We start from the raw sequence: 23,081 nt of genomic DNA, 5'->3' as shown, positions 1-23,081 counted from the left end.
AATATATTTGTACTGTAGCCTTTTCTCCATTATTGTTTGGCAAGTTGTCAAACAGTAGTTATAAAAATATAACTTTTATTATGCTGAATCATTTGCAATATTATAGCAGAAAAAACCCATGACAGATTTTATTTTAGCTACATCATGAAAAGATGCTTAAGACTACCAATAAATGTGAAAATTGCCTAAATGCAAACATCTTTTGAAAAAATGTTTTTTTCTGAACAAGGTTTGGGTTTCAGATACTGTTGGCAAATAGAGATGACATAACTTCCTCCCAATTATCTCTTTTTTATTTTTTTTATTTATTTATTTGACTGAGAGAGACACAGCGAGAGAGGGAACGCAAGCAGGGAGAGTGGGAGAGGGAGAAGCAGGCTTCCCGCAGAGCAGGGAGCCCGATGGGGGCTCGATCCCAGGACCCTGGGATCATGACCTGAGCCGAAGGCAGACGCTTAACGACTGAGCCATCGAGCCACCCAGCCCCCCCTCCCAATTATCTCTTAGCATGCATCCATAAATTTACTTAGAGGCACAGGAGCCTCCTGGGAAAATAGAATTGGGAACCAGATTCCTTTCTCTCCACCCTTGTCAGATGGATTGGAATGGTTCCTAGTGAGGTCATATTACAGGAAAAAGAAGTGAAGGACTGAAGGGAATTTATCTTTAGGGTAGGGAAAGTGGGCCCTAGTGAGCTGGCTGCAGGACAAAGGATCGGTTTTCTTCCCCCCTGGGTGCACCGTGTTGCTGATATCAGAACTGATTCTAACCAGGCCACTCACAAATTTATTGTGCAAGTTTGTGAATTGGAAAATCTGTTTCTAAAAGAGACAGGCAGTGAGAGAAGAATTGGGTCCTGAGCAATGTGATAGTGAGTGGGGAGGACTGTAACTTACCAGAGGATGCTTCCCCCACTGGGAAAGTTCAGAGTTTCTAGATTTTCAGAAGACACTAAAATACTAATTTTTTTTTTTAAAAAGATGAAATGTCCTGATTGCTAGCTCATTCACATTAGAAATATTCTGTGGGCTACACAAAACCAGATTACCTGTAGGATACCAGGTTACAGCTTCTTTACCTAAGAGCTCTCATAAATGTGGCCTGGAGTCACTTTGTGTTCTAAGAGCAGGCCTACTAGCTAATTCCTGTGCTTTAAGTCCACTTCCAGAGCTGGGTTTTTTTTTTTTTTTTATTCTTACCTTTAGAATTTAAAGGAAAAAAAAAGTTTAGTGTGTTTATTTTATAGCATTATTGATTTCTTGCCTTTATGCTACAGGATGGGTGTTTTAATGAGGTACCTTGTGTTGCTAAAAATATATTAGAAACTAAGTATTGCTGTTTTTGATGCAGTTGATTCAACCAATAGAGTTCCTTAACTTCTTGTTAAAATTAGTAACTGGCTGATTTTAATTATTTTAGTTGGAGTTGTACAGCTTACATTGTAGTATCCCACAATGGGGTACATAGGACTATTACTCAAGGGGCACTGTCTCTAAGTAATCATTTTAATTGGGTTCCTTTGGTTGCTTGTTTTCTACTTTCCTTTTGTTGTATGTATAATACATTCTTCAGTGGATTGTATTTGTGCCAATTCCTTATATTGTGGGTAGTGGCATATCACGTATTAAATTTTATAAGTAACTTTTTTTCAAATTAAGAATTTTTAAAAGCCACAATGATATCAAATTTCTAAATATAAAAATTTGTCAGCTCTTAACTGGATTCTTTAGGAATATGAACTACTTCTTTGCTTATGTTGAATATTAATAGGGGAGGGGTGGGGTGAAGAGAACTCATTCTTTTATACCACAAAGAAAATACAATAAGTTTTCCATTCAGTTGAAGGATACAGTTTCTTCCATGGTATTTACTTTATATACAGGAAGATTTTAACATCTCTAAAATCTAGCCTTTAAGCAAGAAGTTTCTAGTAGAAAATTCATAATTTTTTTTCTTAACTGAAGTAATACATGGACATGCTAACAACAACAACAAAATACTTTTGATGAAAAACGACAGTTTCTCATTCCTTGTCTGCCGCTGTGGCCTACTCCCAGAAACAAACATTTTAAACTATTTGGGTATTTTGTTCTTTAGGTAATTTTTTAAATTTTTTTTCTTTAGGTAATTTTAAGTTACATGCTTTTCCTGCATTCCTTGATTGATTAACTTTAAATATCATCTATCTACTCCCTTTTATAAAAGATGAAGACTTAGTTCAATTAATTGCTCCCCCATCTTTCCTAATCTTCCTACTAATATCTGGATAGTTAATTATGAGTTTAGTTTTTCTCTTGGTTCTTAGATTAATCAGCTTTTGCTGCACAACATCACAGTCTTTTGTATACAGGAGGGTAGATTATGGCAGATTAGATAACTGTTCAGCAGTTACTCCTCTCTCATCCACTGTCATGGGAAGAGTATAATTTCCCCCATACCCCTTTTAATGATTTTAGGCTTGGTCTTACAACTTGCTTTGGCTAAGAGAATGTAGGAAGTGACAGTGTACCAGTTTTGAATGTAGGCCTTAAGAGGCGTTAAATGTTTCTAATTTGGGGGTTTCCAACCTTTGTATAATAAAACATGTCCCAGTCATCTTTTGGCCACCATTGAGCCCCAGATAGAGACATGGAGAGGATGTCAATTTGACCGACAGCCTGAAACAGAGCTGCCTCAATTCACCTGAAGAATTAATTTCTAAGTGAGAAATATATGCTTATTTTATGTATGCTACTGAGATTTTGTGCCTGCTTATTTTGCATAAAAAACTTGATTAATATAAAAATGGGTACCTAGAAGTAGGGTGTTGCTGTAACAGAAATTTAAAATATGTCATTTGTTTTGGGACTGGGTGGTGGTCAACAAGAAAACTATTATAGAAGGCTGGAAAAAATGGTAAACTGTATTATGTAGTAGCAAAACATTTTATAAAATTGTTGTCTGTAGTAACATAGAAGATAACAGATGTAACTAATGAAGTTATCATTGGGCAAGGAAATTTCAAGGCAGAATATTGAAAGCATGATTGGGTTGCCTATAGCCTTACAGGATAAGCTACAAGAACAATTCAGTCTACTACATCTGACCTCTTGGTCATAATTATTCATGTCACTCCCATTCCAATTGCCTAGTTTGTCATCTTAATATGCATGTATGGTGGAACATGCCAGTTGGCAGTCTTTAGTGTGGGTGTACAGAAAGCTGTCAGGCTGCTGGTCTTCCAAATGCCACAAAGAGGAATGCCTGTCTCTGAGTCACTAAAACCATAGTGTAAAGTTAATTTTTATGGTGATATTTTTTTCTTTTTTCCTTTTAAGAGAAGGGCTCTAATTAATAAGGCTACTAGTTGCTGAAACAAATAAACCTGAAAATTTCCATGTTTTAATAAATACTTTTTCACTTGTTTAATGGTCCAGTGAGGGCCTTCCTTTCAGCAGGTAGCTTTTCTCTGCCTGCTGAGAATTCCTTCTTGTCTTGTGGTTCTGCCATCCTTAAAATGCCTTGTGATTCTCTGTCTCCTAGTGGAAGGGGGAAAGAATGGAGAAGGCACTTGATTGCCTTGGTAAGGAAATGACATTATTTCTCCTTACCTTCCATCGGCTAAATTTAGTCACATGTGTCTGCCTACATGCAGGAGGGTCTGAGAGATGCTGTTTTTGGCTAAGCAGTTACTTCTTAGGGACAACTTTATACTGTAAGAGGAGGTGTATGAATTTTGGTCAACAGATGGCCATCTTTGCTGCAAAGAATAATTACAGTCTTAACTGTTTTTGGCTGGGGGTAAATATTAGGCTCCTTGTGTGCTTTGTGAGTGGAGGTGGAAGAGGAGGGTAGGTGGTGTATTTGATTGGTACAATTTTTCTGTATTGAGATCTTCAATTAATCTCTGTTCTTAGCCACTCTTCTCACCCTTTTCCTAATATTCCTTAGGAAACAAGGTGTCTCTGAGCTTAGAATCTCTCTGGGCTTTCAGTGAGCAGGTCAGCTATCACCTCAGTTGCAACTTCCTCCTAGTATATTATGTTCTGTATAAGTTGTCAGTATACTCCTGTCTACTTTTTGTCTCTCAGAAACTTGTTGAAATCTCTTTCTGGCCAATGACCAACTCTTTTCCAAGTTGAGTTCTCTTTACTGTTATACAGGCTTAAGTATCTATACATTGTTTTTTATTTTAATCTTCAGGAGTCAGGTGAAGTAAAGATGGAATATCTTCAATTAGTACTTCTAATAGAATTTTAAATATTTTGTAATATGTGCTGCTTAAGGAAGATGCATTTACTACCCACCAGGGGCTGAGCACTTCTCTAGGTTCTGTAGGATATGTAAAAAAGTATGATGTATGATCCCTGCAAGTGCAGAATTTCTACCTGCTCTGCTCCAACTTTGATACCACTAATGGCTTATCTTTCTAGAACACTAATTCTATTGTGGTACTTCTGGAGAAACTTTGATGCATTGCTTGGTTTTCCCTATGTAAACCCTGCCTGTCTTTCAGTTCCCTGCCTGTCAATACCTGACTTTCTAGTGAGAGCTGTTCAGTTATCAACATACAATGTTGATTCTCATTTCTGTGCCTTTGTACATGTAATCTCTACTCTCTGGAGTTACCATCTTTTTCATACCTGAGTCCTATTTAAATATAGATGCTGGCTTAAGATTTCACTTTTTTTTTTTTAAGATTTTATTTATTTTCAGAGAGAGACACAGGGAGAGAGGGAACACAAGCAGGGGGAGTGGGAGAGGGAGAAGCAGGCTCCCTACGGAGCAGGGAGCCCAATGCGGGGCTCAATCCCAGGACCCTGGGATCATGACCTGAGCCGAAGGCAGATGCTTAATGACTGAGCCACCCAGGTACCCCATTCCCTTTTTTTTTAAGTGTACTGTCTTCACTACTCCAGACTTCAGTGATCTTTTCCTTTGAACAGAAACAAAACATTTATCTGTATTATTTATTATTGATTCACACTTGTTCTTTCCCACAAAATAGAGGAAAACTTACGGTTTTAGAGAAAAAGCCTATGGTATGTACCTCTTTGATTACCCTCCAGTATCTAGCATAGTGAAGAGTTTATGCTAAGTATATAATAAAGATTCATTGACTGAAGCCCTGAGTTGTTTAAATCAGTGCTACTCAAAATGCAAACTGTAGACCACTGGTGCACTAACTGCATTGTGCTGGAATTTAAGTGTGGAAATTGAGAATTAGCTTTAGAAACATTTATAGAAATTTGACAGTGGGAGCTTGGGTGACTCAGTCAGTTAAGTGTCTGACTCTTAATTTCTGCTCAGGTCATGATCTTAGGATCCTAGGATTGAGCCCTGCATCTGGTTCTGCACTCAGCATGGAGTCTGCTTTAGATTCTTTGTCTCTCTCCCCCTCCCTCCCTCTGCCTGTCCCTGCACTTGTCGGTATGCACACTCTTATCTTGCTAAATAAATAAAATCTTTAAAAAAAAATTTGAGGGGCGCCTGGGTGGCTCAGTTGGTTAAGCGACTGCCTTCGGCTCAGGTCATGATCCCGGAGTCCTGGGATCGAGTCCCGCATCGGGCTCCCTGCTCAGCGGGGAGTCTGCTTCTCCCTCTGACCCTCCCCCCTCTCATGTGCTCTCTCTCTCTCTCTCATTCTCTCTGTCTCAAATAAATAAATAAAATCTTTAAAAAAAATAAAAATAAAAAAAGAAATTTGACAGTAATTTTTTGTCTATTGAATTTATAATAAAAAATTTAATTTTTTTTTAAAAAATTAAAAAAATTAAAAATTAAAAAATTAAAAAACTTCTATTTTGCATGTTTAAAAATTCCTGGTAATTTCATTTTATGAAAGTATCAGTCCAAAATGGATTAGAAAATTTTTAAAAATGGCATCTTACTACAGATAGTTCAGGAAGTACTAATTTAGACTACAAAGGATATGAGAATTTAGCAATGAAGTGATCAGTGTATTTTGGATTGGTAGAAGATTTCATGAAGAAGATGAGATTTCTTCTTGAAGGGTGAATAGGATTTGGATGGTTGTAAAGCGTTGCATCATTTCCACGAGGGATAAACAAGGTTTTGGACTACTACTGCTAATATGTTTTGTACCACAGAGGAGGTACGAGGGAGAAGCGCCCTGGCAGAGTTAAAAATCAAGTGCACACGCAGAGAGCTGACCAGATACTAGACACCATGAGCATTTCCTGTTTATTTGGTGACTGCTTGAGCTATTGTATGCTAAAGATCATTCATTCCCGTATGTCTGTTGCTGATTTCTCATGGCACTAGTAGTAATGAGTACATTTTAAATTTTGCCTCTTTGAAACATTCCTTTTTTAATTCAGCCTTTAAAAACTTAGATGGTTGGCTTATTGGTATGTTGTTGCCAAATTTATTCTAGCTTTAATATGAAGCTAAGTAAGCAAAATAAGCAAGAATAATTCATAAAAATTATTTTGAATTAAAAAAACCTGTTTTTGGTGTGCCTGGCTGGCACATTCAGTGGAGCATGCAACTTTTGATCTTGGGGTCTTGAGTTCGAGCCCCACAGTGTATGTAGAGTTTACTTAAAAAATAAAAATTAGGGGCGCCTGGGTGGCTCAGTCAGCTAAGTGTCTGCCTTCGGCTCAGGTCATGGTCCCAGGGTCCTGGGATCAAGCCCCGCATCGGGCTCCCTGGTCTGCGAAGCCTGCTTCTCCCTCTCCCACTCCCCCTGCTTGTGTTCCCTCTCTTGCTGTGTCTGTCTCTGTCTCTGTCAAATAAATACAATCTTTAAAAAAATAAAAATTAAAATAAAAAAAAGTAAAAATGCTAAAAAAACCCGTTTTCATCTTGTTCTCTGTTTTCCTTTGTCAGTTTCATCTTGGATCAAAGCTTTTTCTCTTCCTTGCTGAATTATAGTTATGAATTCAGAGACACAGGATTAAAAAAAATTGATATAACTATATTCTCCTGGAGAATTAACATTTATCTTATAGCACAAAATATGAGCTGAACTAGTTATTTTTTTTAACTGTAGAAAAATATATATAACATGGGGCACCTGGGTGGCTCAGTTGTTGAGCGTCTGCCTTCAGCTCAGGTCATGATCCCAGGGTCCTGGGATCGAGCCCCGCATCGGGCTTCCTGCTCGGCGGGAAGCCTGCTTCTCCCTCTCCCACTCCCCCTGCTTGTGTTCCCTTTCTTGCTGTGTCTCTCTCTGTCAAATAAATAAAATCTTAAAAAAAATATATATATAATATAAAATTTACCATTTTAAGTGTATAGTTGAGTGGCAGTAAGTATAGTCACATTGTACAACTGTCACCACCACCCATCTCTAGAACTTTTTCATTTTTTCAAACTGAAACTCTATACACATTAAACAGTGGCTTCCCATTTCCCTTCTTTCCCCTCACCTAATTATTTAAAATTTACCTATTTCTCTGTTTTGTTACTTGTCCTGTTTGCTGTCCGTATAAATGAATATATATCGAATTCTTCTTATATATAGAACTGGGGCAGATACAGAGCAAGGTTGAATTACATTATAAAGCTGAGCAATTTGCCATGATATTAAGTGGTTTCCTAGGTGACAGTCTTGTATCATATTTTTATCTTACATCCACGCTCCATTACATGTGCAAAAGTACAGCTGTTTTTTTTTTTTTTTTGTTTCAGAGGTTACCAGGAAAATGTCTCATTGTACTAGTCTGACAATTCTAAGACAAAATTGAACTGAAATTTTGCTTTGATTTCATCTGAGATTTTGAGTACCTAATGAACATATTTGCAAAATTCTTAAATATGAAAATAGATGGTAACTTGTTATTTTTTAAAAGCCAGGATAAATTTTTATAGCTGTGGCATATATATATATATATATATATATATATATATATATATATATAGTGAGATGTCCTGGTTTTATTTCTTCCTCTCAATTTTTTTCTGTCATGTTCATTTGTACCTCTTCCTCCCCCTGTCTGTAAGTTTGCCTATTTCCCATGGCTTTTGCCTTTAGTCTTTTGCTTAGAAATCTTACCTTTTTCAGTTCAGTTATCTCTCTGTGGGAAAATAACTTTTAAGTCTGTATTTCTTAACCCTGAGTTACAGCTCTGAATCTAGAATTGTGTCCTGAAATTATCTCTTGTATGGTCTGCTGTTACCTCAAACAAAATGTGTCTAATGTTGGACTTAACCATTTTTCCATCCACTTTAAACTTCCTCTTTTCTTTTCTTTTTTCTCTTTTTCTTTCCTTTCCTTTCTCTCCCCCTCCTTTTCTCCCCCTTCCCTCCCCCTCCTTTTCTTTCTTTTTCTTTCTTTCTTTCTTTCTTTCTTTCTTTCTTTCTTTCTTTCTTTCTTTCTTTCTTTCTTTCTTTCTTTCTTTTTCTTTCTTTCTTTTTCTTTCTTTCTTTCTTTCTTTCTTTCTTTCTTTCTTTCTTTCTTTCTTTCTTTCTTTTTTTCTTTCTTTCTTTCTTTCTTTTTCTTCCTTCCTTCTTTCCTTCCTTCCTTTTTCTTTCTTTCTTTCTTTTTCTTTCTCTCCCTTCCTTCCTTCCTTCCTTCCTTCCTTCCTTCCTTCCTTCCTTCCTTCCTTCTTTATTTCTAAATGGCACCTCTATTCTTTTTATTATCTAAGCTTGACACTTAGTGGTCATGTCTTTCCCTATTCAGCTAGTCACCAAATCCTACTATTTCTGTCCGTTGTTATGATCATTATCACGTCTGATTCTTTTCCATTGTTACTGCACTCTATCTAGTATAGTGCCTGGTCACCTGATGCCTGTGTTAGTGCAGTAGTTTCCTAGCAATAGAATTTTCTCTTGAGTTTTTATACCACTTTCTTTTTTTCATTGTTAATAGTATCTTTTTTAAATTATGTTCAATTAGCCACTGTATAGTACATCATTAGTTTTTGATGTAGTGTTCAGTGATTCTTTAGTTGTGTATAACACCCAGTGCTCATCACAACATGTGCCCTCCTTAGTACCCATCACCCTGTTACTGCATCCCCTCACCCACCTCCCCTGTGAAACCCTCAGTTTGTTTCCCCGGATCCATAGTCTCTCATGGTTCATCTCCCTCTCTGATTTCTCCCCCTTCAGATTTCCCTCCCTTCCTCTATGGTCCTCTATGCTATTGCTTATGTTCCACATATGAGTGAAATCATATGATACTTGTCTTTCTCTGCTTGACTTACTTCACTTAGCATAATCCCCTCCACTTCCATCCATGTCAGTGTACCACTTTATCTGTAAGTTTCACATGGAAGTTGTGAAAAGCTATTTTGGATTATAGTTGATTGTGTCTCTTTCTCATCATTGTCTTTTTCATCTTTGTATCCCACAAAAGACTTGCATCATGGTTGGTAGTCAACAAATGTTTTTGAGAATATGGTATTCTAACTATAACTTCTTTTCCTTATAATGTATTTTATGCAGTATTGTCATGTTCTTTTATTCATTTAACAAATATTTATTGAGTGCTTACTATGTGTCAAGGACTCTTTTAGGTGCTAAGGATAGAGTAATCAACAAACAAACAGATATGTATGACTCCTGGTCTAGTAAGGATAGAAGAATGACAAGTAAGCAAAATACATAGTGTGTTAAATGGTGATAACTGCAAAGGAGAAAAAAAAATGTTGGAGTATGAAGGGAGTATCAAGGGTAAAAGGTTGACATTTTGGATAAAGTGGCCATGAAGGCCCTTCTGTAAAGGTGGCATTCAAATAAAGACTTGAGTGGGGAGGGAATATCTGGGGAAGGAGTGTTCCAGGCAAAGGGAACAGCAGGTGCAAAGGACCTCAAGGTACAGGTGTGCCTGGCATGTTTGAATACTGGGGAGGAGCAGAGTGGAAGATTAGTAGTAGGAATCAAGGGGAGAGAGATTTCAGTGGGAAGACACAGACTGTAGGTCACAATTAGGAGTGTGGTTTTACTCTTAACGAAACATACAGGTGCAATGATCTGACTTACATGTTAACAGAATCATTGTGGTACCCATATTGAGGAGCAAGGGGAAATAGGGAGATCAGTTAGGATCTTTGACATCAATCCTGGTCAGAGATAACGGTGGCCCAGACCTGTGTAATAGCAGTGGGAGTAGTGAGAGGTATTCTGGTTTGGGAATATTTGAAGTAGAGCCAACATAATTTTCTGATGGATTGGATGTGAAGTATGAAAGGAAAAGAAGAGTCAAGGATCATTTGAAGGTCTTTGGCCTGAGCAGCTAAAGGATGGAATTGCCATTAATTGGGAATGTAGGTGGCTCTGAGAGGAGCAGGTTTGGCAGGGGATTTTCGGGAGTTAAGCTTGGCACGTGCTAAGTTTGTGATGCCTGCTTGACATCCATGCTGAGCAAGACTGTCTAGGTTCATGTGGGTATACTAGACTGAAGTTCAGGAGGGAGGTCTGGAAGTCATCAGCGTAGAGATAATATTTAAGATTATGAGACCATTTGAGTCATCTAGAGAGGTAAGTGTAGAAAGAAATATTAAACATTTTGAAATACCTTACTCCTTCATAACTCTGCTTGTTGCCTACCCCCAAAGGCTGCAGGTTCTCCATGGCCTTTCACAGTGTAGTTTCATATAAATCTTTTCTTTCAGTCAAATTGAAGTACCTATGTTGCCTAAGCTCTCCTTTTGCATTGTTGCTTTCCTGTTTTTGCTCATTCCTTTTACTTAGAATGCATTGACTTCTCTTTACTCAGTTTTATTTTGCAAAATTCTGTATCTTTTATTCCATTCCCTTTATCTTGTCTGTGTTGTAAAGTTTGTCATAATTTTATATGTGTCCTTTTCTCCTAGTGAGCTAATGAGATATATCACAGGGGCCATGATTTTCAATGTTTTCTACAGAGATTAGAACCCCAGTTCTATTCCTCAGAGGCAATCTGTGGAGAAACAGTTTTTCCAAACACTAGAAACTTGGAGGAAGCAAGGATGTTTGGGAACATCTGAATATTGATTGTTTTCTCCTCTTAAAGTTGCGGCCTTATTGGCACTGGGTTTGGCTCAAGAACCAGCAGGAACCCAGATGTTTGTAATTTCTTCCCATTAAAGGATATGGCTTGTTAGGGGTGGTTCTTCCCAAAATGATGTAAGCCCTGAATTTAAAAGAGAAGTAGAATCATAACAATTCGGCTTGTCAAATATTGCTAGACCCTACCTTGCCCTCCTGCTGGTAGTGCAGGACTCTAGAGGCCAGTGGAAGCAGTGCTGAGATATTCTACATTTATTCCTGCTCTGAGTGTCTGTCTCACTACTGATGAGATTTTGGATACTTGGCTAAGTAATTGGGAACTAAATGTAAACTTGTGTGAGCATCTTTGTTTCTTCATGTGTTGTGTTCTTCTAATTCATAGCTGCTACATAGGTATGTATGTAGAGAATTCTATGTAGAGAATTCTACATTGACATTTTGGATAAAGTGGCCATGAAGGCCCTTCTGTAAAGGTGGCATTCGAATAAAGACTTGAGTGGGGAGGGAATATCTGGGGAAGGAGTGTCCTATGTAGAGAATTCTAATGCTCTACAAGTATTTACTCTTAACCATAATATCCAAATGAATTAGGCATTTTCAGATAAGGAAATCGAGAAGAGTGAGTAACCTTCTTCAGTAATGCTATTAATACTAAGTAGAGGAGTTGGGTTTTGATCCCAGGAAGTTTTGATCCAGAGCTTATACTTTTTTTTTAAAAGATTTTATTTATTTTTCTATATATTTGAGAGAGAGAGAGTGTGCACATACAAGTGAGCACGAGCAAGGGCAGAGCGAGAGGGAGAGGCAGACTGTCCGCAGAGCAGGGAGCCCCATGGGGGTCGATCCCAGGACCCTGGGATCATGACCTGAGCCGAAGGCAGACGCTTAACCACCTCCATGGCCTTTCACAGTGTAGTTTCATATAAATCTTTTCTTTCAGTCAAATTGAAGTACCTATGTTGCCTAAGCTCTCCTTTTGCATTGTTGCTTTCCTGTTTTTGCTCATTCCTTTTACTTAGAATGCATTGACTTCTCTTTACTCAGTTTTATTTTGCAAAATTCTGTATCTTTTATTCCATTCCCTTTATCTTGTCTGTGTTGTAAAGTTTGTCATAATTTTATATGTGTCCTTTTCTCCTAGTGAGCTAATGAGATATATCACAGGGGCCATGATTTTCAATGTTTTCTACAGAGATTAGAACCCCAGTTCTATTCCTCAGAGGCAATCTGTGGAGAAACAGTTTTTCCAAACACTAGAAACTTGGAGGAAGCAAGGATGTTTGGGAACACCCAGGCACACCCAGAGTTTATACTTTTATTATTTATTTATTTTTATTTTAAAAAAATTTTAAAGATTTTATTTATTTGTCAGAGAGAGAGAGCGAGCGAGCGTGGGTGAGCACAGGGGGGAGCGGCAGGCAGGGGGAGAAGCAGACTTCCTGCCGAGCAGGGAAGCCCAATGTGGGACTCGATCCCAGGACCCTGGGATCATGACCTGACCTGAAGCCAGGCGTCCCAAGCTTATACTTTTAAATGCTGTACTATACTAGCCTGTCTGAAATGCTACAAGCAGATTTTAATTATTTTTGTCCTCTAATGAATGCCTCTATAATTTAAAATAATATACTTAACGTCACTGTTTCTTGATTCATCATCTAAGGCAATAATTGTTGGTGACCTGCCATTAAAGATGAGGATTTAGTTCATTTACGCTACTCTTGTGCTACTTCAAATTTTATGTAGTTATATATTATTGATGTTATTTCCTCTATCTTTGCAATGCCAGTATACCTAAACCTCTATTTCATGTTCCATTAACTATTAACAGTATCTCTTATTTCTCATTCTATAAAGTGAAGATATTATCACTTATACCCTTTACTTCAACTCTTTTACCTCCTTTCTGCCTTTTAACTTCTGTCAGATATCTATTTACTTTAAAATTATCAGTTGATAATAGCCATATTCTATTTAAAGAAGGCAGTATAACATTGTGGTTAAGAATGTAAACATTGGGGCCAGGCTGCCTGGTTTCAAATCCAGGCTGTAGAACATCCTAGCTGTGTGAACTGGCAAGTTATTCAATCTCTTTGTGCCTCACTTTCCTGAGCTGTAAAATGGGGATAATGTACTTATTTCACAAGATTATTATGCTTAAATAATTTAATATATGTAAAACACTTAAAATAGGACTTGGTACATAATAAGTACTATATGAATATTTTCTATTAGTGTTAATAATTTTCTGTAATTGTAGTTAACTCTTCCATGCTTTCAATTTATTCTAAAAGTTAAAACCAATAAACAGCACTTAACTGTTTAACTTATTATGATTATATGATACAGAACCAAATAGTATATATTGTGATTGTATCTCTTTGTCTATGTCCAGAGTCATCACCCTGAGGATAATGCTTCTGGGATCAAGGTAAAATGGATTATTTTTTCTTCTACATAAATTTCTCAAAATTATGTAATATTTTAATTTTCTTTATAATTGAACCTTGACTTTCTTATGTATTGTTTTTCCTTTTAGAGTTAGGACTTAACTGTTTTTCTTCTGATTAACAAAATAAGAAACCTTCATTCTGAAAATTATCTGCCTTCTCTGTCATACTGGGTTATAAAATCTACTTTCTTCTTGGTGACAGTCCTTTTAGAGCCTTTTGTCTTTCTGACCCACTTGGGATCTGTTACTCTCTAGGTTGGCTGCAGACTTACCATTCTGGATTTTTTATTTTTTTGCTATGATCCTGGGGTAGTTCTTCTGTTTCTTAGATCCATTGTTTTCTTTGTTTCTCACTTCATTTTACTGAATAACATTTTCAGTATCTTCAGAACATTGCCTGATAACAAATTTTATAGTTCTTAAGTGTCTGAAAATGTTTTTGTTTGATCCTTGTACTTGATGGACCTGTGGATATAGAATTTTAAATTCGAAACATTTTTCCTTCAGAACTTTAAAGACATGCCATATTGCCTTCTAGAATTTCGTGCTGTTACTGAGAAGCTTGATGCCTGTTTATTTCTTGCCTTTCTGGGAGGTTTTAAGATATTTTCCTTATACAACTTATGCTCAGAAATCTAAAGAATATGTCTAGTTATTGATCTTATTTTTTTTTTTTGTCTGTTAGCCATTTGTATATCTTCTTTGGAGAAATGTCTGTTCATGTCTTCTGCCCATTTCTTGACTGGATTTTTTGTTTTTTGTGTGTTGAGTTTGATAAGTTCTTTATAGATTTTGGATACTATCCCTTTATCTGATATGTAATTTGCCAATATTTTCTCCCATTCCATAGGTTGCCTTTTAGTTTTGTTGATTGTTTCCTTTGCTGTGCAAAAGCTTTTTATCTTGATGAAGTCCCAGTAGTTCATTTTTGCTTTTGTTTTCCTTGCCTCTGGAGATGTGTCTAGTAAGAAGCTGCTGTGGCCAAGGTCAAAGAGGTTGCTGCCTGTGTTCTCCTCTAGGGTTTTGATGGGTTCCTGTCTCATATTGGTTATTTCCTCTATATTTTCTTGCTTTTCTTTCTCAGGAACTTCTCTTCGTCTGATGTTGAATCTCTTAATTTATTCTCCATTTCTTGTATCATTTGTTCTTCTATATTTTTCTCTCTTTTTGCTGTATGTTCTAGGAAATGTCCTTGTCTTTATTTTTCAGTCCTTCTTTTGAAAAATGTTTTCAGTAGTCATATTTATTTTCAAAGAACTCTGTTCCTTTAGTGTTCTTTGTTTCTGTGGCATCCTGTTCATGTTTTATAGATACATTATCTTAAAATTCTGTAAAGATACTAGTTAGAATTTATTTTTTTACATTGTCTTCTCCCTAAATATTCTTTGGGACTAATAATCTTTGGGAATGATCTCTGAAATTAGTTTCTTTTTCTTTTTCTTTTTTTTCTTTCCTGCTCCCAGTTTTCTTCATATGTTTGGAAATTCTTCAAACTTGTTTTTAAGAATAAAGAATACATTGATGATTACTGGAAGCTGATGTGAGTTTTCTCTGTTATTGAATAAATAGATATACTTCTGATAGGTTTCCTTTCTGAGTGGAAGGCTGACTGAGGGCTCTGTTTCTGTGGGTTAGTTATATCAACTGGAAAGCTTAGTTTAGGATATATGGGCAGAGGCCTGGCTGCTCTCAGTGTTCCTTCATTGCTCTTTGACTTTACTCTGGTTGTTATCATTCAGTAAATCACTAAATCTAGCTAGCTGGCCAGTATAACTCTCTGAAAAGCTTAGATAGATTTATTGGTTGTCTTTTGTTATATAGGAAACTTCTATGGTTTAGCGAAGCTTAGTGGCTTAAAACAGCAACCATTTACTTAGTTCACCATCTTGTGGATCAGGAGATTAGGCTGGGATCATCTGGATGGTTTTGGTCTCAGCCTGGCTCCCTCATGCATTTCTGTTCAGCTGTTTACCTAGATGGCTGTGTTTATGAGAGTGATGAACTCTTGGCTGAGGCATTGGGAGCAGTTGGGCCTTGTGTCTCTCGCATCCTGCAGCAGGCTAATCTAAACTTATTCACATGACAGTTTCAGGGATCTAAGCAAGGTAGCAGAATTGCAAGGACTTCTGAAATACACACTTAAAACTGGCTTAGAACTTACAGTGTCACCTCTGTTGGACTCTTGGCAAAACAAGGGAAAAGGCAGCTTAGATTCAGGGAATAAGGGAATAGACTATACCTTTTGATGGGAAGAGCAATGAGGTCATATTGCAAAGGGTATTAATTCAAACAGAGGTAGAAATTATGTTCAGCCATCTTTTCTAAGGAACTGATATACTATATATTTAAACATTTTTTTACTTTTGAAAATAAAGTTTTATAGTTTCCTTTGTGTGTGTGTGTGTATATATGTATCTATATAAACTGTATACAGTTGACCCTTGAACAATGTGGGGGTTAGAGGTGCTGACCCTGAAAAGCTGAAAATCTGCATATAACTGTTGACTCTCCCAAAACTTTATTAATAGCCTGCTGTTGACTGGAAGCCTTACTGGTAACATAAACAATGGATTAACATATACTTTGTATGTTATATGTATTATATACTATATTCTTATAATACAGTAAGGTAGAGAAAAGAAAATGTTATTAAGAAAATCATAAGGAAGAGAAAATACATTTACATTACTGTTGTAAAAAAATTCCACATGTAGGTGGACTTGCACAGTTCAAACCATTTTGTTTAAGGGTCAACTCTCTGTCTTTGAGAGATCCCTCACGCTTATTCCCTGTACGCTATGCAGAGCCAAGTCCTGTCAGTTTTACTTTCTAATTAGTCTGCAATTCATCCTTTTTTTTTTTTTCCTGCTGCTACCACACTAGCATAATAATAATCTAGACATATATTATTATCCAAGATTCTACTCATGTACCATTGCAATAATATTTTAACCAATTTTTACAATAGCATCATTCATCTACCCCTTGTAGCACCCCCTCCACCCCTACACATATCAGAAGTTAATTCTCCATACTACAACTGGGATCTTCCTTTTATAATGCAAATCTGATCACATCCTCTTCTCTTTAAAAAGTGTCAATAACTTTTTGTGACCCTTAAGGTGAAGATCATAATTCTTACTGTAGCCTACAAGGAAATGCTATTATTGTTGAGATCTGAGAAATGTATAAATGTGTGAGACAGTTTCTAATATGGCATGGTTTTGAACTCATTTAAGGACCTACAGTTAAGATGATACTCTTCTGGGGATGCCTGGGTGGCTCAGTCGGTTAAGCGTCTGCCTTAGGCTCAAGTCATGATCCCACGGTCCTGGGATCGAGTCCCACATCAGGCTCCCTGCTCAGCGGGGAGTCTGCTTCTCCCTCTCCCTCTGCTGCTACTGCTCTCTCTCTCTCTCTCTCTCTCTCTCCTGTGTCAAATAAATAAATAAAATCTTTAAAAAAATTAAAGATATTCTTCTAAATTAATGTTTAGTCAGTGAAGGCAAACATAGGTTTTACATAGGTGGATAAATTTGTAAAATTAATGGACATTTTTAATTGCTCATTATTTGTGTGTTATAGACACCTGTTTTTCTGTTAATCATTTTCTTTTTTTCCCACTTTATTGAGATACAATTGACATATAACATTGTGTAAGGTTAAGGTGTACAGTGTGATGATTTGATACAGATATCTATTGTGAAATGACTACCACAGTAGGGTTAGTTAACACCTTTATCACCTCACATAATCACTATTTTTGTGTCTGTGTGGTGAGAACATTTAAGATATATTCTTTTTTTTTTTTTTAAAGATTTTATTTATTTGAGACAGGGCGTGTGTGCGCATGAGCGAGGGGAGGAGCAGAGGGAGAAGGAGAAGCAGATGCCCAGTCAAGCAGGGAGCCTGATATGGGGTCAGTCCCAGGTCTCCGGGATCATGACCTGAGCTGAAGGTGGATGCTTAACCAACTGAGCCACCCAGGTGCCCCTTAAGATCTATTCTTGTAGCAGTTTTCAAATATATAATATGATATTTTTAACTCTAGTCACCATACTATACATTAGATCATCAAAACTTATTCATCTTATAACTGAAGTTTGTACCTTTGACCAATATCTTCTCATTTCCCCTACCTTGCAGCCCCTTGTGGCACCTGCCAACCACCGTTTTACTCTATTAGCTTGCCTTTTTTCAGATACCATATGTAGTGAGATTATATAATATTTGTCTTTCTCTGTCTGACTTACGTCATTTAGTATAATGCCCTCAAGATCCATCCATGTTGTAGTAAATGGCAGGATTTCCTTCTCGTGGCTGAATAATATTCTGTTGTGTGTATGTGTGTGTGTGTGCGTTTGTGTGCGCATATATATATATATATATATATATTTAATTTAATATGTATAACTGACATACAGTATTAGTTTCAGGAAGCAGTAGTGATTTGACATTTATATATGTTACTCAGTGCTCACAATAAGTGTAGTCACCATCTGTCATCCTACAACGTTATTAAAATATTACTCACTATACTCTGTATGCTGTACTTTTCATCTCTGTGACTTATTTTATAAGTGGAAGTTTGTATCTCTTGATCTTCTTCATTCTTCACCTGTTTGTCAATTCCCTACGCCCCTCCAGTCTGGCAACCCCCAGTTTGTTCTCTGTATTTATGAGTCTGTTTCTGTTTTGTTTTGTTCGTTTGCCTCCTCCCCTTTTTTTTAAGATTCCATATGTAAGTGAAATCATATGGTATTTGCCTTTTTCTGTCTGACTTATTTCACTTAATGTAACACCCTCTAGGTCCATCCATGTTGTCACAAATGGCAAGATGTCATTCTTTTTTTATGCTGAGTAATATTCCATTGTATATGTATATTTTCCCCATCTTTATCCATTCATCTTTTGATGGACACTTAGGTTGCTTCCATAATCTTACTGTTGTAAACAATGCCACAGTAAACATAGGTGTGTATGTATCTTTTCAAATGAATGTTTTTGTTTTCTTCAGATAAACAGAAGTGGAGTTGCTAGATTGTATGATATTTCTGTTTTTAATTTTTTGAGGAACATCCATACTGTTTTCCAGGGTGGCCACACCAGTTTACGTTATCACAAAGAGTGTGCAAGTCTTCCCTTCTCTCCACATCCTTGCAAAATTTTTGTCTTTTTGTTACTAGCCATTCTAACAGGTGTGAGGTGTTATCTCATCGTGGTTTTGATTTGCATTTGCATGATGATTAGTGATGTTGAGCATCTCTTCATATACCTGTTGGCCATTTGTTATATGTTCTTTGGAAAAATTTCTCTTAAGGTCCTCTGCCCATTTTTTAAATTGGATTATTTTTTGCTATTGAGTTGTATGAGTTCCTTGTGTGTATATTTTAATTGTAACCCATTACCGATATGTGGTTTGCAGATATTTTCTTGCATTCTGTAGGTTGCCTTTTTATTTTGTTGTTTCTTTTGCTGTGCAGAAATTTTTAGTTTGGACTTGTCCCACTTATTTATTTTTATTTTGTTGCTTATACTTTTGGTGTGATATAAAATCATTTCCAAGACCAGTATCAAGGAGATATTCCCCTATGTTTTCTTCTAGGAGTTGTGCAGTTTCCCTTTTCTTGTTTCTTTATTGTTAGACCACTTGCCTCCAAAATGAGTAGTGCAGTTCTGTGAGGTGTCTTAGGAAGATTTTGCAGAAAATAGATTTTTTTTGGAGAATCTTTAAGCTGTATGATGGAGAGTAAGCTTTGTAGTAGGTGTCTAATGCCGTAGTTTGCAATGTTCTTTTTTCTCCCAACCTCCTCCTCCCCAGACCACTAGCCAAACACAATTGCTTTTATTTTTCTGCTTGTCTAACCTTTTGTCAATAACCAAAATATATTTGTTCACTCCTGAGAATAGATTATGCAAGATTCTAATCATCTAGTCCAAATGGTAACCATTGTAGCTCTATTGTAGCTAGAAGACCTTCAAAAGGTTTTTAGCTGAACAAAGGAAAAATATCTTCGTTTATTTTCTTTTGGATAGAATGGGGAACTTTTTGCTTATTTATTTTGGAGTGGAATGTGAGTCTTTTTAGGTGTATTAGGATTTTTTCAGGGACAATTTTGGGGTAAAGAAACTACTGCATACATCAAAAGAATATAAGGATTTGTGCTGCCCAGCAGTCTACAAGATTTTATCCAAAGATTTACATTTTAAAAAGGCTGTTAAATAGAACTACATAAATAATTAAAAGATAATTTAATGTAAATTTCAGAGGAGACTAATGTATTAAGTTGGTAAGTGGGACTTTCCCTGTTCCTTCTGATTTAGGGCTGAGGTCTTAGAGCCGAGAAGAGAATATATTAGTGCCTGGAGATTCTAAAGAGGGATACTGCTCTGTTTGTGTAGAACTTGTTATGGTTACAGTCTCTGCCATGGAAGCAGTTCTAGGCAGTTCCTGGTATATGGTGGCTCTGTGCAGTTCCATATAACTGCCAACTCATTTACAGCTGCTTGGTGATTGTTGGATCCAGTGTTCTCACTGCAGCTGCAGCCAGGTCAGGAGCCTAAAAGATGCAGCCATGAAGGCACTGCCCTCATAGGGGCCCCGACCAGTTGCCGGTCCATGAGATTCTTTCTTTCTTTGATTTTTTTTTTTTATTTTTATTTAAATTCTAGTTAGTTAACATATAGTGTAATATTGGTTTCAGGAGTAGAATTTTACATGTAATACCCAGTGCTCAACACAACAAGTGCCCTCATGCATTTAGCCCATCCCCCCACCCACCTCCCCTCCAGTAGCCCTCAGTTTGTTCTCTGTAATTAAGTCTTTTTTTTTTTTTTGAGGATTTTATTTATTTACTTGACAGAGACACAGCGAGAGAGGGAACACAAGCAGGGGGAGTGGGAGAGGGAGGAGCAGGGAACCCAATGTGGGGCTTGATCCCAGGACCCTGGGATCATGACCTGAGCTGAAGGCAGGCACTTAACGACTGAGCCACCCAGGCGCCCCTGTAATTAAGAGTTTCTTATGGTTTGCTTCCCTCTCTTTTTTTATTCCCTTCCCCTATGGTCATCTGTTTTGTTCCTAAATTCCTCATAGGAATGAAATCATATGGTATTTGTCTTTTTCTGACTGACTTATTTTGCTTAGTATAATACTCTCTACCTCCATCCACACCATTGCAAATGGCAAGATTTCATTCCTTTGGATGGCTAAGTAATATTCCATTATATATGTATACACACACACACACACACACACACGTATGGAGAGAGAGCACATCTTTATTGGTTCATCAGTCGATAGACATTTGGACTATTTCCATAATTTGGCTATTGTTGTTAATGCTGCTATAAACAGGGTGCATGTGCCCATTCAAATCCATAGTTTTGTATCCTTTGGGTAAATATCTAGTAGTGCAGTTGCTGGGTCATAAGATAATTCTACGTTTAACTTTTAGAGGAACCTCCAAACTGTTCTCCAGAGTGGCTGCACTAGTTTGCATTCCCACCAACAGTGTAAGAGGGTTCCCCTTTCTCTGTATCCTCGCCAACACCTGTTGTTTCCTGTGTTGTTAATTTTAGTCATTCTAACAGGTGTGAGGTGGTATCTCATTGTGGTTTTGATTTGTATTTCCCTGATGATGAGTGATGTTGAGAGCATTTCTTCATGTGTCTGTTAGCCATCTGGATGTCTTCTTTGGAGATATCTTCTGCCCATTTCCTAACTGGATTATTTGTTTTCTGAGTGTTGAGTTTGATAAGTTCATTATAGATTTTAGATACTAACCCTTATTAGATATTTGCACTTGCAAATATTTTCTCCCATTCCCATAGGCTGCCTTTTAGTTCTAGTAAGAAGTTACTTCCACTGAGTCAAAGAAGTTGTTGCCTGTGTTCTCCTTTAGGATTTTAATGGTTTCCTGTCTCACATTTAGGTCTTTCATCCATTTTTTAAAAAAAAGATTTTATTTATTTTTTGTCAGAGGTAGAGAGCACAAGCAGGGGGAGGGGCAGGCAGAGAGAAGCAGGCTCCCCATGAGCAAGGAGCCTGATGTGGGACTTGATTCTAGGACCCTGGGATTGTGACCTGAGCCAAAGGCAGACGCTTAACCATCTGAGCCACCCAGGCATCCGGTCTTTCTTCCATTTTGGAATTTATTTTTGTGTATTGTGTAAGAAAGTGGTCCAGATTCATTCTTCTGCATGTTGCTGTCCACTTTTCTCAACACCATTTGTTGAAGAGATTGTCTTTTTTCCATTGGATATTCTTTCCTGCTTTGTGGAAGATTAGTTGGCCATATAGTTGTGGGTCCATTTCTTGGTTCTCTATTCTGTTCCGTTGATTTGTGTGTCTCTGTTTGTGCCAGTACCATACTGTCTTGATTACTACATCTTTGTAATAGAGCTTGAAGTCTGGAATTGTGATGCCTCCAGTTTTGTTTTTCAAGATTGCTTTGGCTATTCAGGGTCTTTTGTGGTTCCGTACAAATTTTAGGATTGTTTGTTGTAGCTCTGCGAAAAATGCTGGTGGTATTTTGATAGGGATTGCATTAAAGGTTTGATTGCTTTGGGTAGTTTAGAAATTTTAACAATGTTTGTTCTGGGGCGCTTGGGTGGCTCAGTTGTTAAGCGTCTGCCTTCAACTCAGGTCTTGGTCCCAGGGTCCTGGGATCAAATCCTGCATCAGCCTCCCTGCTCAGCAGGAAGTCTGCTTCTCCCTTTCTCACTCTCCTTGCTTGTGTTCCTTCTTTCGCTGTGTCTATCTCTGTCAAATAAGTAAATAAAATCTTAAAAAAAAAAAAAAGTTTGTTCTTCCAATCCATGTATGTGGAATCATTTCCCATTTTTTTGTGTCCAGTTTCTTTCATAAGTGTTCTATAGTTTTCAGAGTACAAATCTTTTACCTCTCTAGTTAGGTTTATTTCTAGGTATCTTACTGTTTTTGGTGAAATTGTAAATGGGATTGATTCCTTGATTTCTTTTTCTGCTGCTTCATTAATGGTGTATAGAAATGCAACAGATATCTGTACATTAATTTTATATCCTGTGACTCTGCTAAATTTGTGTATCAGTTCTATCAATTTTTTGGTGGAATCTTCTGGATTTTCTACGTGGAGTATCATGTCATCTGTGAATAGTGAAAGTTTGACTTCTTCCTTGCTGATTCGGATGCCTTTTATTGTTGTCTGATTGCTGAGGCTAGGACTTCTAGTGTATGTCAAATAGTAATGGTGAGAGTGAAAACATCCCTGTCTTGTTCCTGACCATAGAGGAAAAGCTCTCAGGTTTGCCCCCTTTGAGGGTGATGTTAGCTGTGGAGCTGTGGGTCTTTCGTATATGGCCTTTATGATGTTGAGCTATGTATCCTCTATCTCTACTTTGTTGAGGGTGATTTTTTTTTTTTTTAACAGAAGTACAACAATATAGGCTATTGGTTACAGGAGCAGAAATCAGAAAAACACATAAATAATTTAGTCATATCTGTATTGAAACGGTAAAATAGAGATCCAGCAACTTCTGCTACAGCTGCCTGAATCCAGATCTTAAAAAAAAGAAATTTTTTTTTTTTATCTGATTAGATTCTATGTAAGTTTTGTATAAGCTTGTTTTTAAGTATAAGTGAGGTTTAGGTTACGGGGAGTAGTGCTCTGGTTTGTCAGTTTAACGTGAGACAATTTTTCCTGCTTCCATT

The 23,081-nt window shown here is 37.1% G+C and overlaps 1 long non-coding RNA gene across 1 annotated transcript in view; it reads left to right on the top strand.

The window, feature by feature from the left end:
* Window positions 1–23,081, top strand: part of LOC114207882 (uncharacterized) — a 32,653-nt gene that overhangs the window by 4,058 nt on the left and 5,514 nt on the right. The window contains exon 2 of the long non-coding RNA XR_003608939.2: window positions 13,334–13,369. This is a non-coding gene — a long non-coding RNA (uncharacterized LOC114207882). The remainder of the gene's footprint in view (window positions 1–13,333; window positions 13,370–23,081) is intronic.

The sequence above is a fragment of the Eumetopias jubatus genome, unplaced genomic scaffold (genome assembly GCF_037043125.1).
Source record: "Eumetopias jubatus isolate StellerSeaLion01/CBP00866 unplaced genomic scaffold, mEumJub1_p1.0 scaffold_7, whole genome shotgun sequence".
In the NCBI taxonomy this organism is placed as follows: domain Eukaryota; kingdom Metazoa; phylum Chordata; class Mammalia; order Carnivora; family Otariidae; genus Eumetopias; species Eumetopias jubatus.
Note: the sequence above shows the minus strand (reverse complement) of the source record. Positions and strands in the feature narration are given on the sequence as shown.